Source organism: Monodon monoceros, unplaced genomic scaffold, assembly GCF_005190385.1.
Source record: "Monodon monoceros isolate NGI ecotype Baffin Bay Population unplaced genomic scaffold, NGI_Narwhal_1 Super_Scaffold_13, whole genome shotgun sequence".
Taxonomy (NCBI): domain Eukaryota; kingdom Metazoa; phylum Chordata; class Mammalia; order Artiodactyla; family Monodontidae; genus Monodon; species Monodon monoceros.
This window is the reverse complement of record NW_021703769.1, coordinates 62,233,301-62,247,215: the sequence shown is the minus strand read 5'-3', so window position 1 is coordinate 62,247,215 and position 13,915 is coordinate 62,233,301.

Genomic DNA, 13,915 nt, shown 5'->3' with positions numbered 1-13,915 from the left:
AATGAATTCAATTTAGCCTTGTGTAATTGCTTATTTGATTCCTGATGATGACATGCAGTTAGGAAGGAAATTGACATTCTGTCATTTCTGTTCCAATAAACCAAACTCCGACAAGTTTCCTCTTAGGTACTTTGTGGCAACCGGCCCAACTGCTCTTCTTCTATAGAGAAATTAGTGAGCACTGGGAGCTTGGAAATACAGAATCCCAAGCCCGGTGCCTTTTTTTTTTTTTTGGCGGTACGCGGGCCTCTCACTGTTGTGGCCTCTCCCGCTGCGGAGCACAGGCTCTGGACGCGCAGGCTCAGCGGCCATGACTCACGGGCCCAGCCACTCCGCGGCATGTGGGATCTTCCGGGACCGGGGCACGAACCCGCGTCCCCTGCATCGGCAGGCGGACTCTCAACCACTGCGCCACCAGGGAAGCCCCCAGTGCCTTTTTAGAGAGTCTGAAATGGAAGAAGAACATAGGCAGTCAGGGGTATATGCCTGAACTTCCTTTTCCCTGGCCAATACAATAGACCTCCTTTTGGAAAGTACTTAATATGGCTTCCTGCTTTAGAAATATGAATTCGCTCACTTGTTACCCAAAGATCATTTATGTTCAAGGTCATGTTTTAAAAAGTTCAAACAATTTAGGAGTCTGGAGACATCCCCAGTAAATCATAAAAGGCCTCACAGTTCCCAACACAGGAAAATGTTTTTGTTATTATCTCATGGCTACCCAGTGCCCTGTTTGTCCAAGTCTGTACATGACCACTGCATTCTGAATGATGTCTGCAAAACTGTGAGAAAGGGGAGCCCATTCAAGCTAAGGAGACACCAATCAGGTGAATGGGATGGGACTTGACAAACGTTCTCAGAATGTGACTGAAGGGTCAGTGGGAGCCTTGAGTCTTATTGATGAAAGAACAAAATCCACAGGAGCTTAAATGGCAGGCTCAAATGTCAATACCAATGGAAACTGAGCCTTCCATGCATCTTGGATAGATGTGATTTAGATGATAAGCCCATGATATGGTGAGGAAAATGTGAGTATTAAACCATTTCTTGGGGTTTAGATTTGTCTTTCTTTATCACAATGTCACACTGAGACTGGACTAAAGGTAGCCTTGTTTTATCTGCGTTGTACACTGCTCCACCCTTTGATCACTGGGTTCCCATCACGCCGGACTTCTTGCACGGCCTTGAGCATCATGCTTCCGCTTCCTACAAGTTCTTCCCTTAGCTTGGGTTCCAGGCTCTGCCCCTCCTTCTCTTATACACACACACACACACACACACACACACACACACACACACAGACACAGACACACACACATGCCACATCATTTACTCTCACTCATCTTTTTCATCTCAGATCAAATATTTATATCTGGAGAGATTTTTCTGACTCTCCCTGATCTGGCTCAGTTCCCTTTTTCATACCTTCCTGTGCCTCCCTTGTCACTCTTATACGAACGGTGTATTCAGTAGGCTTATGCATTTTTTCCCCAAGTTTTGATGAGCAGCTCCATGAAAATGAAGGCCAGGGCTGTACCTCCATGCACTACACAAAGGCATCTAGCCTAGGGCACAGCTGGGGGCTGCAGGCTATGGATCCTCTGCTGGCCTGGTAGGCCTTGGCCATCATGATCACTGCACATCCCCAGCACCTAGCACAGTGCCTGGTGCAGAGCAGGCCCCCAGGAAATGTGGATTGATGGACGCTCTTTGGCTGGGCCCCGGCACCATCCATCATTGACATAGGAGGGAAGAGCCTCCTTGAAGGCAGCACCTCCTGTCAGCATGGAGTTCACATCGGCCAGCCATCAGCCCAGCTGCAATCTCAGTAAGTCAAAGACACTGGGCACCACCTCCTAGGGACTGGCCATTGGCCACCTGGGAGCCCAGTGAGAGTTAAGGGCTGTGGCAGTCTGATCTCAGAGCTCTCAAATGCAATTGGTGAAAGAAGTCATTCCTCCTCTTTTCCTCTGTAGGTAGAGGTTGAAAGTCACACCTGGTTTCTAGGGCTCTGTCTCTTTGTGCCCCTAAGTAAATGATAAGATCACCTCTCTAAGCCTTCATCTCTTCCTCTTCCTCTGTAAAATGGGTGTGATAGGAATAGTCCCTACTGCCCAATGTAAATGTGGGAATGTAGAGCATTTAATGCTCTAATAGTGTGTAACACATGGTGTGTGTGTGCATATATATATATATATACACACACACACATTATATATAACTATAATATACATGTAACATATAATATAAATATAAGGTATACATATATGTTAAGAAGCCTCTTCTCATAGAGGCCCCCGATCAAGCCAAAAGGAAACCCCTGGAATTAGGCAGTGAGGACCACATCCCCAGCTAGGCTGTCTTGATTGTTTTACTTGCACTCCTGCCCAGGCTTGCTGGCTCCCATGAGGTTATCCACCTTCTAGACACACAGCCAGAAGAGTTGTCATTGATGACAGAAGAAGGGAAGAAGAACAAAGGATATTTGTGTGCCATCTTAAGGAGACAGAGACACTCCTTGTTCTCGGCAATAGAATTGTTCCCAATGTCGCTAGAGAGACCCAGAGCTCACAGTTGTGATGCTACAAGGAGAGGTCCCATGGGCAAGGAGTCAGGTCCCCTGACCAGAGCCATTCCCTGTTTATCTGTTTTACAGGTTGGGGTTCAGGGTCAGTTCTTGTTTGGGGGAAAAGAGAACTCTTCTGTTAATGAGTAAAAACATACAAGTTAGGTGGATGCTTATTGCTACGTACAAGAATTAGATGCTATGTGTACAAAACCACTTTGGCTGTCTGTATGTGAGAAGTTAGCTATAGAAAGGCAGATCTAATTATACTGGATGCCAGCTTAGAGCTGGGAAGTAACATTAGGAGAAATCTCCACTTGAGAACCTTGCTTGTACATGCGAGTGTTTGGGTTTAACAAGAGTGTGAATGTGCTTGCCTAGTCATTCATTCCTCTCATAAATACTCCCTGGGGCCCTCTATGTGCTCAGCACTCTGCTAGGCTCCGGGGAGAATACAGAATAATAAGATTGAATCATTTCATAAAAATGGCTACATCTTAGTGGGGGAGAGAAAACATTTAAACTATTAGTGACAATATGAGTTCTGCATTCAACTAATATTACTGAGCACCACCTACATACCAGGACTTATCCCAGGTTCTGGGGACCCAGCAGCAAACAAAACATAAAAACTCCTCTTCTGGTGGAACTTAAGTTCTAGCTGCGGGGAAGGCACCATAAAAGATAAGCAAATAAATGTGCAATTTATACTGGTTAGTAATGAGTGCTTTTACTAATAAAGCAGAGTAAAGAGATGGACAGTGATGGGAAGGGGCTGCTATTTCAAACTGGGTGGTCAGCAAAGGTTTTTCCAAAGAGATGACATTTGGGCCAAGAGCTGAAGCTGAATCAAGTGAGGTGGTGAATCATGTCAGTTTCAAGGGACGTGAACTTCAGGCAGGAGGGAATGGATGAGCAAAAGCCCTGAGGAGGATGGTACCTGGCGTGTTCAAGAAGCAGTAGAGAGATCACTGTGGCTGGAACCAAGGGAGCAGTGGGGAGAGTGGCAGGGCCAGATAATGCAATGTGACCCGTAACTGCATAGCCTTCAAAAGGAAGCAAATATCAACAACAAAAGAAAAGTTAACTCTGCAAAACAGAAGCGAAAACAAAACCCAGCTGCTACAGTAATGAAATTGGGCAAGCAAACTCTACAGTATTTTATGACCATGCCTTATTATACCTGAAGCACAGTTCACTCAGTAAGATGGCTCCGGGGCTGGTAATAGCTGGAGATGCGGGGGACTCCCTGTTATTTCAACTGAATGGGAGGAGTTAGGGAACAGGATGGGGTTCTGCCCAGCAAGCCACCCTTAGAGGACACCCCTTCCTCTTTTTGACTGCCCAGCACCTTCCTATGTTTGGGGAATTTCCCTGCTATAAGTTCCCACCTTTTACAACAGAAGCCAGATGCCCCCTTTCCCAGCCTCCCTTGCGGCTAGAGTGAAAGCATGGTTTCCACCAATCAGATTGCTTGTTCCAGACTTTGCCTTGGAAGCTGGTACCACCCATAATGGCAGCAGCTTTCATCCAGCTTCCAGGGGCATCAGTGGTCGATGATGTAGTAGAACGTCCAGAGAGCTGACGTTGCAAGGTCCGTAGGGCCCACTGTGGGGGCAGTGATGCCGCTGCTGCACCAGTTCTGCAGTGTGAGTTTAGGGATTGCTCTTGGTGGAGCCTCAAAGCCTGGTTCTCTCCACTGGTATTAGTTTCCTATTGCTGTTTTAAGAAATGACCACAATCTTGGCGGGTTAAAACAACAGAAATTTGTTCTCTCACAGTTCTGGAGGCCAGAAGTTCAAAATCAAGGTGCTGGCAGGGCCAAGCTCCCTCTGTAAGGCTCTAGGGGAGAATTGGGTCTTTGCTTCTTCCAGCTTCTGGTGGCTGTTGGCAATCCTTGACTTATGGCCCCATCATTCCAATCTGCCTCTTTGGTCATGTGGTCTTCCCTTTTCTCTGTGTCTTCACTTCCAGTTGTGTCAAATCTCTGCTTTGTTCTTGTAAGAACACTTGTCATTGGATTTAGGGCCCACCTGGATAATCCAGAATGATCTTATCTCAAGATCCTTAACTTAATTACATCTGAAAAGACTTTTCCCAAATCAGGTCACATTCACAGATTTCAGGGAGTAGAACATGGATGTGTCTTTTTGCAGGCCACCATTCAATCCACTGTACCACCTCCTGGAGATCCTGGGAGCTCACAAATAACCTTTTATATATATATATTTTTTAATTTTTTAACATCTTTATTGGAGTATAGTTGCTTTACAATGTTGTGTTAGTTTCTGTTGTATAACAAAGTGAACCAACTATACATATACATATATCCCCATATCCTCTCCCTCTTGTGTCTCCCTCCCACCCTCCCTATCACACTCCTCTAGGTGGTCACAAAGCACTGAGTTGATCTCCCTGTGCTATGTGGCTGCTTCCCACTAGCTATCTATTTTACATTTGATAGTGTATATATGTCAGTGCCACTCTTTCACTTCATCCCAGCTTACCCTTCCCCCTCCCCATGTCCTCAAGTCCATTCTCTACGTCTGCGTCTTTATTCTTGTCCTGCCCCTAGCTTCTTCAGAACCTTTTTTTTTTTTTTTTTAGATTCCATCTATATGTGCTAGCATACAGTATTTGTTTTTCTCTTTCTGATTTACTTCACTCTGTATGACAGACTCTGGGTCCATCCAGCTCACCACAAATAACTCAGTTTCATTTCTTCTTATGGCTGAGTAATATTCTTTTCAGCTCACGCCAGCCTGAATTGGTTCCTGTTGCTTGAAAACCAGAAACTGGGCTCTGACATCACCCTACCTGAATTTCCATTCTGTGTCGCCAGCTGGGAAGAGGTGTCTGGCATTGCACCCCTGCTTGGGGTCCCAAGCCTGAGACTCTGGTCTCTGCAGGCATGGATGATGCCTGGCCTTCCCGTCTGCTCACTTTGAATCCTGCCACCCCATAGAGGAATGAAATGCTTGTGTCAGCAGCTCTGTGACTGAGACTTTTCCTTCTAGGCTAAAACATATCTCCTGGCTGTATGAGGTTGAGATGCAGACCCCACTACAGAAAGGAGGGCTAGGTGGTTAGCCTCACCACATCAACTATTTATGGCCTTTGTTAAAAAATAAAAACCAGATCAAACTCACCCACAAAAACTTACGGAACAAGCACAAACCCTTAGAATGCTTCTGAGGAGACAGCAGTGTCTCCTTGCCTCTCCGTGTTCTATCGCCCTGACTGCTCAGCAAGCATCAGCCTTTGTCAGCTCGTGGGGTGAGAATGGAGTCTCTCCAAGGGGAACTTTCCATGAATATCTGGAGCCCATTTTAGGGAAGAAAATAATTTGACAAACATGAGAAGCAATATAGCCTGATGTTTACACACTTGGGCTCAGAAGCCAGAGGGATGTTGAAATCTGAAACCTGGTACCACCTCTTACTGGCTATGTGGCCCTGATAACATTATTCACCTCTCTGAGCCTCGGTTTTCTCATCCCTGGAGAATATTAACATCTACCTGGTTTTTTGTTGTTGTTGTTTGTTTTTGCTTTTGTGAGGATTAAATAGATTCAATAAAGTTCCTAGTTTAGCACTGACACATGTGAACATGTGAAAACATCTTCAATCGTTTTGCCTCTATTGTCACCCCTCTCATCTGATAACCTCATCTCGATTTGGTTACCTGTGGATGTACTGCCTCTTCTTCTGTTGTGAGTGCTGTATCCTACAGTGCCTGGCACATGAGAGGTGTTTTGTGAATTTTGAGTGAATAAAGCTGTGTTGTTTTGATGGGTGTGTAATCTGTGTTTGATGGACCATAAGGTGACAAGACTAAATTGATCATCTTGGACACATATCCCAGGGCCTTATTTCTCTGCCTTCATTCTATCTCCAATGGCGATATCCCCAGTCTCCACCCGAAGCTCACAGTACCAGCAACCTCACCGTTTCTGGGAGTCTCTGGGGGAACATCTGGCTTATTCTCACAAGCCTAGTTTGCTTGGCCATCCTGTGAAGCCAGCCTTTTTCTTTCTGCTCTGCACTGCCCGCTATGGGTGAGGGGACGAGGACACCATTAGCGCCAAGGGTGATGAGATGGCACTGGAACCACAGTGCCACTCACTCCAAAGGTCCCTGTCGGAACAAACACTGCTAAGCCCACCAGGGACCACAGGTGCACTCAGGGTCCCCAGAAATTTCACTGGAACAACGCTTTTGGCTTTGACCTCCTCTTTTACTGTAGCCTGTGCTTTTTAGCATTCAGGCAAGAGTCCCTTGGGTTCAAGACGGACTGGTCTGAATTGCAAGACCTGTGCTGGGTTCTATCTTGTCCTTCCTTCCAGTTCTGGGACTAAGGTCTTGGTAACTAACAGTCAAGGCTTTGGGGGTGTGTGTGTATATGTGTCATACAACAGGGGTTTAAATATTGGCTTCACCATCTACTAGTTCTGTGACCCTGTCTAAGTCACATAATCTTTTTAAGTCTGAGTTTTATTATCTGCAAAGTGGGAGGAATAATTATACTTCCTCACAAAGAAAATTAAGGATTAAGTGAAATAATGATTGCACAGCTTGGTATACACTAAGGACTAAATAAATGCCATCATATTCATTTCCTTAGGTGAATTATTTGCCTAGTGGCTCTACTCTTTCATATGCAAATAATGCCTTTTGGTTGATCTGCCACATCTACCAAATATTTGGAGATGAAGGGAGAGTGAAGTGGTGGCAGAGAAGATGGGGAAAGAGACTTTCTAACATCTCAGAGGAATAAAATAGTAACTGTCAGAAACATGATAACACTATAAAAATCAGCTAGAGAACCAGCTCTGTGGATTATGAAATGTAGAGCATGGGACAAATGCTGTGTAATTGCTAAAAGCCTGGACTCTGGAACTCAACAAGTGAGTTCTAACTCCAGTTTGGTCATTTATTAACAGATGTTCTTGGGCAAGTTTCTTCATCTTGTGTGCTTCAGTTTTCCCATCTTAAATGGGGATGATAGTACCTATATCATAGGATTGCTATGGGAATTAAATAAGTTAATTCATGTCAAGCCCTCAAAGCAGTATCTGACATAATAATTAACTGATAAATATTAACTATTAGTATTAAATCTACAACTAATTAATTAAGAAAAGAAAATTAAAAAAAAGAAATCCGTAAGTGCTACTCTGTGGATAGATAGATCTGTTCGTACAATGTCCAAATGATCTATGCTCCTTCAAATATTTCAGTCAACTAGATGCCCAGATATGCAGAAATTCTGGGATAAACCACCTAAAACTATTGCTCTTTGTATAAACTCATGTACAAAGACCTTACATGCTGAGCTGGATTTTTTTGTTGTTCTTGGAATGCACATGTATTTGTTGCAGAGAATTTTCTACTTTAAAAAGGCTTATGAAATACACTCACAGACATAGAAAACCAGTTTATGGCTACCAAAGGGGAAAGGGGATGGAGGGATAAATTAGGAGTTTGGATTAAAATATACACAGTACTATATATAAAATAGATAACCAACAAGGACTTACTGTATAGTACAGGGAAATATACTCAATATCTTGTAATAACCTATAAGGGAAAAGAGTCTTAAAAAGAATAGATATAGGGACTTCCCTGGTGGCGCAGTGGTTAAGAATCTGCCTGCCAATGCAGGGGACAAGGGTTCGATCCCTGGTCCAAGAAGATCCCACATGCCGCAGAGCAACTAAGCCCAGGCGCCACAGCTACTGAGCCTGCGCTCTAGAACCTGCGAGCCACAACTACTGAGCCTGTGCGCCACAACTACTGAAGCCCACACGTCCTAGAGCCTGTATGCCACAACTACCGAAGCCTGTGTGCTCTAGGGCCCGCGTGCCGCAACTAGTGAGCTCTCATGCTGTAACTACTGAAGCCCATGTGCCTAGAGCCCGTGCTCTGCAACAATAGAAGCCACAGCAATGAGAAGCCTGTGCACCGCAACGCAGAGTAGCCCCTGCTCACCGCAAGTAGGGAAAGCCCGCGCACAGCAACAAAGACCCAACACAGCCAAAAAAAAAAAAAAAAGAATAGATATATATTTATATGTATAACGGAATCACTTTGCTGTACACTTGAAACAAACACAACATTGTAAATCAACTATATTTAAATAAAAATTAAAAAAAAGAAATCTTGGGTTAAAACAAGAATGCAAAAATATAATCAAATAAAATGCTCATAGAAGTGGAAGATTTGGTAGACTGTCCATGAAACCTTATTGTGCCCACTCCCGAGACCTGGAAGTCTAATTGGCAACAGTGTAATTGGCATTTCATGGAATGGTCAAGGAGGTGAAGAAGGTTCTCAGGGGGTGCTGGGTTGCAAGCCAAAGAAACTGCCTCAAATCAGTCTAAGCTTGTTCAAAAGTATTCAAGGGTACCTCCTACAACACATCTGGGCTCAAGGGTCTAGAGCCAGGAATTGGACATATCAGGGTCTAAGGCTGCTCTGTTCTCTCTCCTCATTCTGGAGCTGCATTCTCCCTCCTCACTGCTGCTCTCAACTAATCTGTTTTTTTCTTTTCCCTTGCTGGGCAGAGCAGCCTTCTACGCCTCTCCTGCCCACAACCCAAATGTGGCCACCCCACTTTTTCTTCATTTTCTCTCAGTTCTAGTCTCCATAAATGACCAGCAAAGACAACGAAGTACAACTCCAAATTCCCAGGGGAGAATCCGATTGGCCCATTTTGTGCCCTCTCGTCCAATCATCTATGCTTGGGGTCAAAGTCCCATATCACAAACATGGCTGCAGGAGCTGACCCCTGAGGGGTGGGGTAGATATCAGGTCGCAGGGGTGTGAGCTGGATATGGGCCCTAAAAGACATCTTCAATACACAAAGCAGGAAAAGAGGACACACGCCTGCAGTGATTGACAATGACTTGGGCTTTGGAAGGACCACTTGACAAGGATCCATGTCAGAATCTTCTGGGGCAATAAGCTTGCCAGTGGCTAGTTCAGTCAGTACTCCCGTCGCCTGCCTCCTGGTGTCTAAGACTCAGGAAAGGACCAGGTGGATCTGCAGGTGCACTGTGCCCTGCCCAACCCTCTCTGCACTCCCCAAAGAGCCAGCCTCTTTCCCTGCACCACACCCTCCCCCTTGCCTCCAACACTCTGTCCTGTGGCCCCTCCCCCACACGTCAGCAAAGCTGGCTCCTCCTCATCCTTCAGGGCTCACCTTAAAGTCACCCTCCACACCCTTTTTGATCTTCTCCACCTTTATACATACCCTGTAAACTCCCTTCATAGAATAATCGTAATCTGAATTAAATGCTTATGATAATAGTAGCAAACACTCAGACGATGTTTCCTATGAGTTGGATATTTCTTTGTCCATGTGAATTCAATCCATCAACACATCTAAATCTGTGAAGTAGGAAGTCCTATTATCCCTCCTTTCACAAGTGAGGAAACTGAGGCACAGAGTTGTCAGGTAACTTGCCCAATATCCTCCGGCAAGCAACTAGCTCCAAAGTCTGAAACCTTAACCCCTGCTTCCTCTTGACTACAGTGTTCCACTGTTTATAGGCTGGATTACTTATTCATTATCTGTCTACTCAGTTACATGCTCCGCACAGTCAAGAGCTGTATTGGTTGTGCCCACTCTATCTTTATCACTTACCAGAATGCCGCGCACTAAAAATTTATTTGCAAAACGAATAAATGAAGGGACATGGGAAAGTAAGAATGCGTTAATTCCTTTTAAAAAGAAAGACCCAAGATGCGTGTCTGCATGATAACAGGGAATCAGGTAAGATCACTCTTCCAAGACTTTAAGGGGGTGTATATAGGATTAAACAGAGGGGCCCTTCTAGAAATAGCACCAGGGGAGGACTGAGAGATGAGATCCTCTCGTATAAAGGCTGTCTTTCTTTCTACTGCTGTCCTCTTTATCCTGTGCTCCTATCTCACCCAGACTCAGATTTTTGCCAATCTGAGCTTAATGGAACTGCTTCCATGCTGTCAGAGGTGGGAGCAGCCGGCATTAATAAGCGGACAGCTGTCCAGCAAAGCAGGGAAGAGAGATGTGCGCGATGTCCCAAGCTTAGAGCTCAGGCATGGGACGCTGATGGTGACCTCCCTTCTCCCTGATTGTTCATGGCAGGAACAATACAGAGGTTGGGGGTGGAGGAAATGGACAGAGGTCTGCGGAGGGGGCTCTAACCTCAAAACATATTCAGAATCCTATTCCTTTCCATCACCCTCATCACCACCAGCTGGGCCACAACCACCAGCGCCCCCCACCTGGATTCCTGCTCTGGCTTCCTAATGGTCTCCCTGCTTCCAATCACCCCCCCACCCAATATCTTCTCAACCAGAGGTTGGAGCCACCCTGTTAGAACCTACCTCTGATCATGTCCCTCCTCTGCTCAGAACCCTCCCGTGGTACCCTCGGCACTCAGAGCAAAAGCCAAGGTTTCTACAGTGGCCTACGAGGCCCTACGTGATCGTGATCTGGCTCCTATCACCACTGCTCCTCTCTGGTGTCCTTGATGTCCACGGAATACATCAGTCACGCCTCCGCCTCCAGGCCTTTGCTCCAGCTCTTCCCTCTGCCTGCAATGTTTTTCCCCCAGAGATCTGCTTCCCTAAACCGCTCACCTGAGTCTTTGTTCTCACTGAAGCCTATTCACCCATGCCATAGGAGTTAACATCACAGCCTGACACCCCTTTGCCCATGGCTGAACCCCCTTCCCTATCTGCTACCCATAGCATGTATCCCTTTCTAACATGCCTCACCGTTTACTTAGTTATTTATTATATTTATTTATTTTGTTTTCTGGCTCTCACACTCAAACTTCACAAGAGCATCTTTGTACGCCGTGTGCACTGCTGATTCCCAGGCATCCAGGACAATGCCTAGCACGTAAAGGCCCTGTATAAGTCACTGGGCACCGATGGCATGAAGAACTGCTGACATCCATTCATTTGTTGAAGGCTTACTACGCACCTGGCACAGCGCTCAGCACATCCCAGGGATTATCTCATTTTACCCTCAGGGCTGAATGGAACTGAAACCCCTTTCCACGGCCCATGGGGTCCTTCACGATCTGGTCCTGCCTCCCTTTCCTGCCATTCTCCTTGCTCACCAGCTTCAGCCGTTCCACGCTGGCCTCCTCTGCTCCCCACACGCATGGGAAACAGCCTGGCCTCAGGAGCTTTGTATCTGCTATTTCCTCCACTAGAAACATTCTTTTTTAGAACTTCACATGACCTGCTTGTCCCTCACTTTATTTGGGTCTCGGCTCAAGTATCACCGCATCAGTAAGGTCCTTGCTGACCACTTTATTTAAAATAGCACCCCTATCACCCAGTCTCCTTTCTCTGCCTTTTTACTTTTTATAGCACTTATTATATCAACATTAAGTTATATGTTGATTAATTTCTTTCTTCCCTCACTAGACTTTCAGCCCCCAATAAGGGTGGAGGGAGATCCACTCATTGCTGAGGCCCTGATATCTAGAACCGTGTCTGGCACAGAGGAGGCGCTCAGTAGATCCTGTTGAATGAAGGGCAGGCTCCACAATCATCTTCAGTCCTGGATGAGAATCTGGAGGCCGAGAGAGGCTGAGTAACCCCCTAGGTCATGTAGCTAATAGAGAGACAGGAAGAACTACTGTCCTGATGATATTTTTCTTCTAAAGTATCCTAAGAACCCTGCTCAGTTCTTGTATATGGTGGGTGATTGATACACTAATAAATAAATTCTTGAAAAGCATAAAGTGTGGATCAGCTTTCATATTCAAAGTCTGGGACACTTGCAGACTGTAAACTCCTGGAGGGCAGGGATTGTGTGCATCTGGGCAAGTGACTTGACTCTTCTCGGTCCCAGGTTGCTCTTGTCCAGTAATAGCTGACTTAAGGATTAAATGAATTAATGCACGCAACATGTTTAGCATAGTATCATAAGGTGTCATAAAGCATAAAAATCTCTAGCTTTTATCATTATGAATTGTCTTCATACCCCTCCATGTGGTACAGTACTTAGCACATAGCAGGCACCCCAGGAATATTTGCTGTGGTTCAAGTCTTTGAAAACCATGCACGAGGGGCCGTATTACTGTTGAAAGGTATCTGCTGCCTCTTCCCCATCATACCTCCCTGCCCCAGGAGGATCACACTTCTCTGACACTTTGGTCTTGGTCTTGGCCATGCGACTTGTTTGAGTCAGCGAAATATGAGCAGAAGTGACACGGGCCTCTTCTCTTCCAAGGAAGAAGTTTTAAGAGCTATTGTGGGGTTCACGCTGATCTCATTTTGCCTTCGACAGGAGACTAGCAACATCCCAGAGGCTGCTCCAGAGACTAAACTTTGACCATGGAATTGAAGACAACTTGATGCAGAGTCCGATCGGACCTGTGATGAGAGCTGACATGAGCAAGAAATAAACCTCTGCTATTCTGAGGCACTGAAATTTAGGGCTCATTTGTTACTGCAGCATACCCATGCCTATCCTGATGGATGCACTGTGGCAATTGTGGTTATAGTACCATCTCTGGATTCTACACGTTTTTGAACAAAATGCGTTTACATGAGCACAACCCTGTAGATAGAACAGAATGGCGGAGTGTGATGGGATGGAGAGTATTCCAGCCTGGGCAGGAGAACCACAGTGGCCAGGGCAGCCAGAGGCAGCATATCAGTAGTTCTGTGGTGGAGGGTGGGAGGCAGGGGATATTAATGAGCCTGGAGGTAAGTAAGCTAAGCAACTTTTTTTGTTTCCCCAAATCATTAACTTTCATTGTTACTTCTCACATGGTAAGTACAATGTTATTTCTCACGTGGTAGGTATATGTATAATATATGTATATATATTTAGTTTTATATAAATAAATATAAATATTTATATATAAATAATAAATATAAATATTTAGTTTTATATAAACTATATATATATATATATAGTTTTTCATTGAAAAAGAGCCCAATAGTAGAAATGTGTGAAGAATATAAATGGATAAAGAAATTATGGAAATCTCAATCTTACTATGCTCAACTCCCCCCAGGAGATAATCACTGGTATTGCTTGGTACAATTCCTTTATCTGTGCATTTACATACACAGCTATTTTTTTTTTCTAGCATAAATGAATGGAATAATACTATATGTATTGTTCTGCAATTTGCTTTTTTATTTTAATTTAGTGTTTCTTGGAGACCTTTTTGTGGCACTCAGTAGAGGTCTAGCTCATTTTTAGAATGGCTTCATATTATTCCATGCTATGGATGAAGTGTAATTTATTTAACTTTTCCACTATTAATGGACATTTATACACATTTGAAGTTTTACCTTCTTCTGTGATTCATGGACTAACAGCTCCACT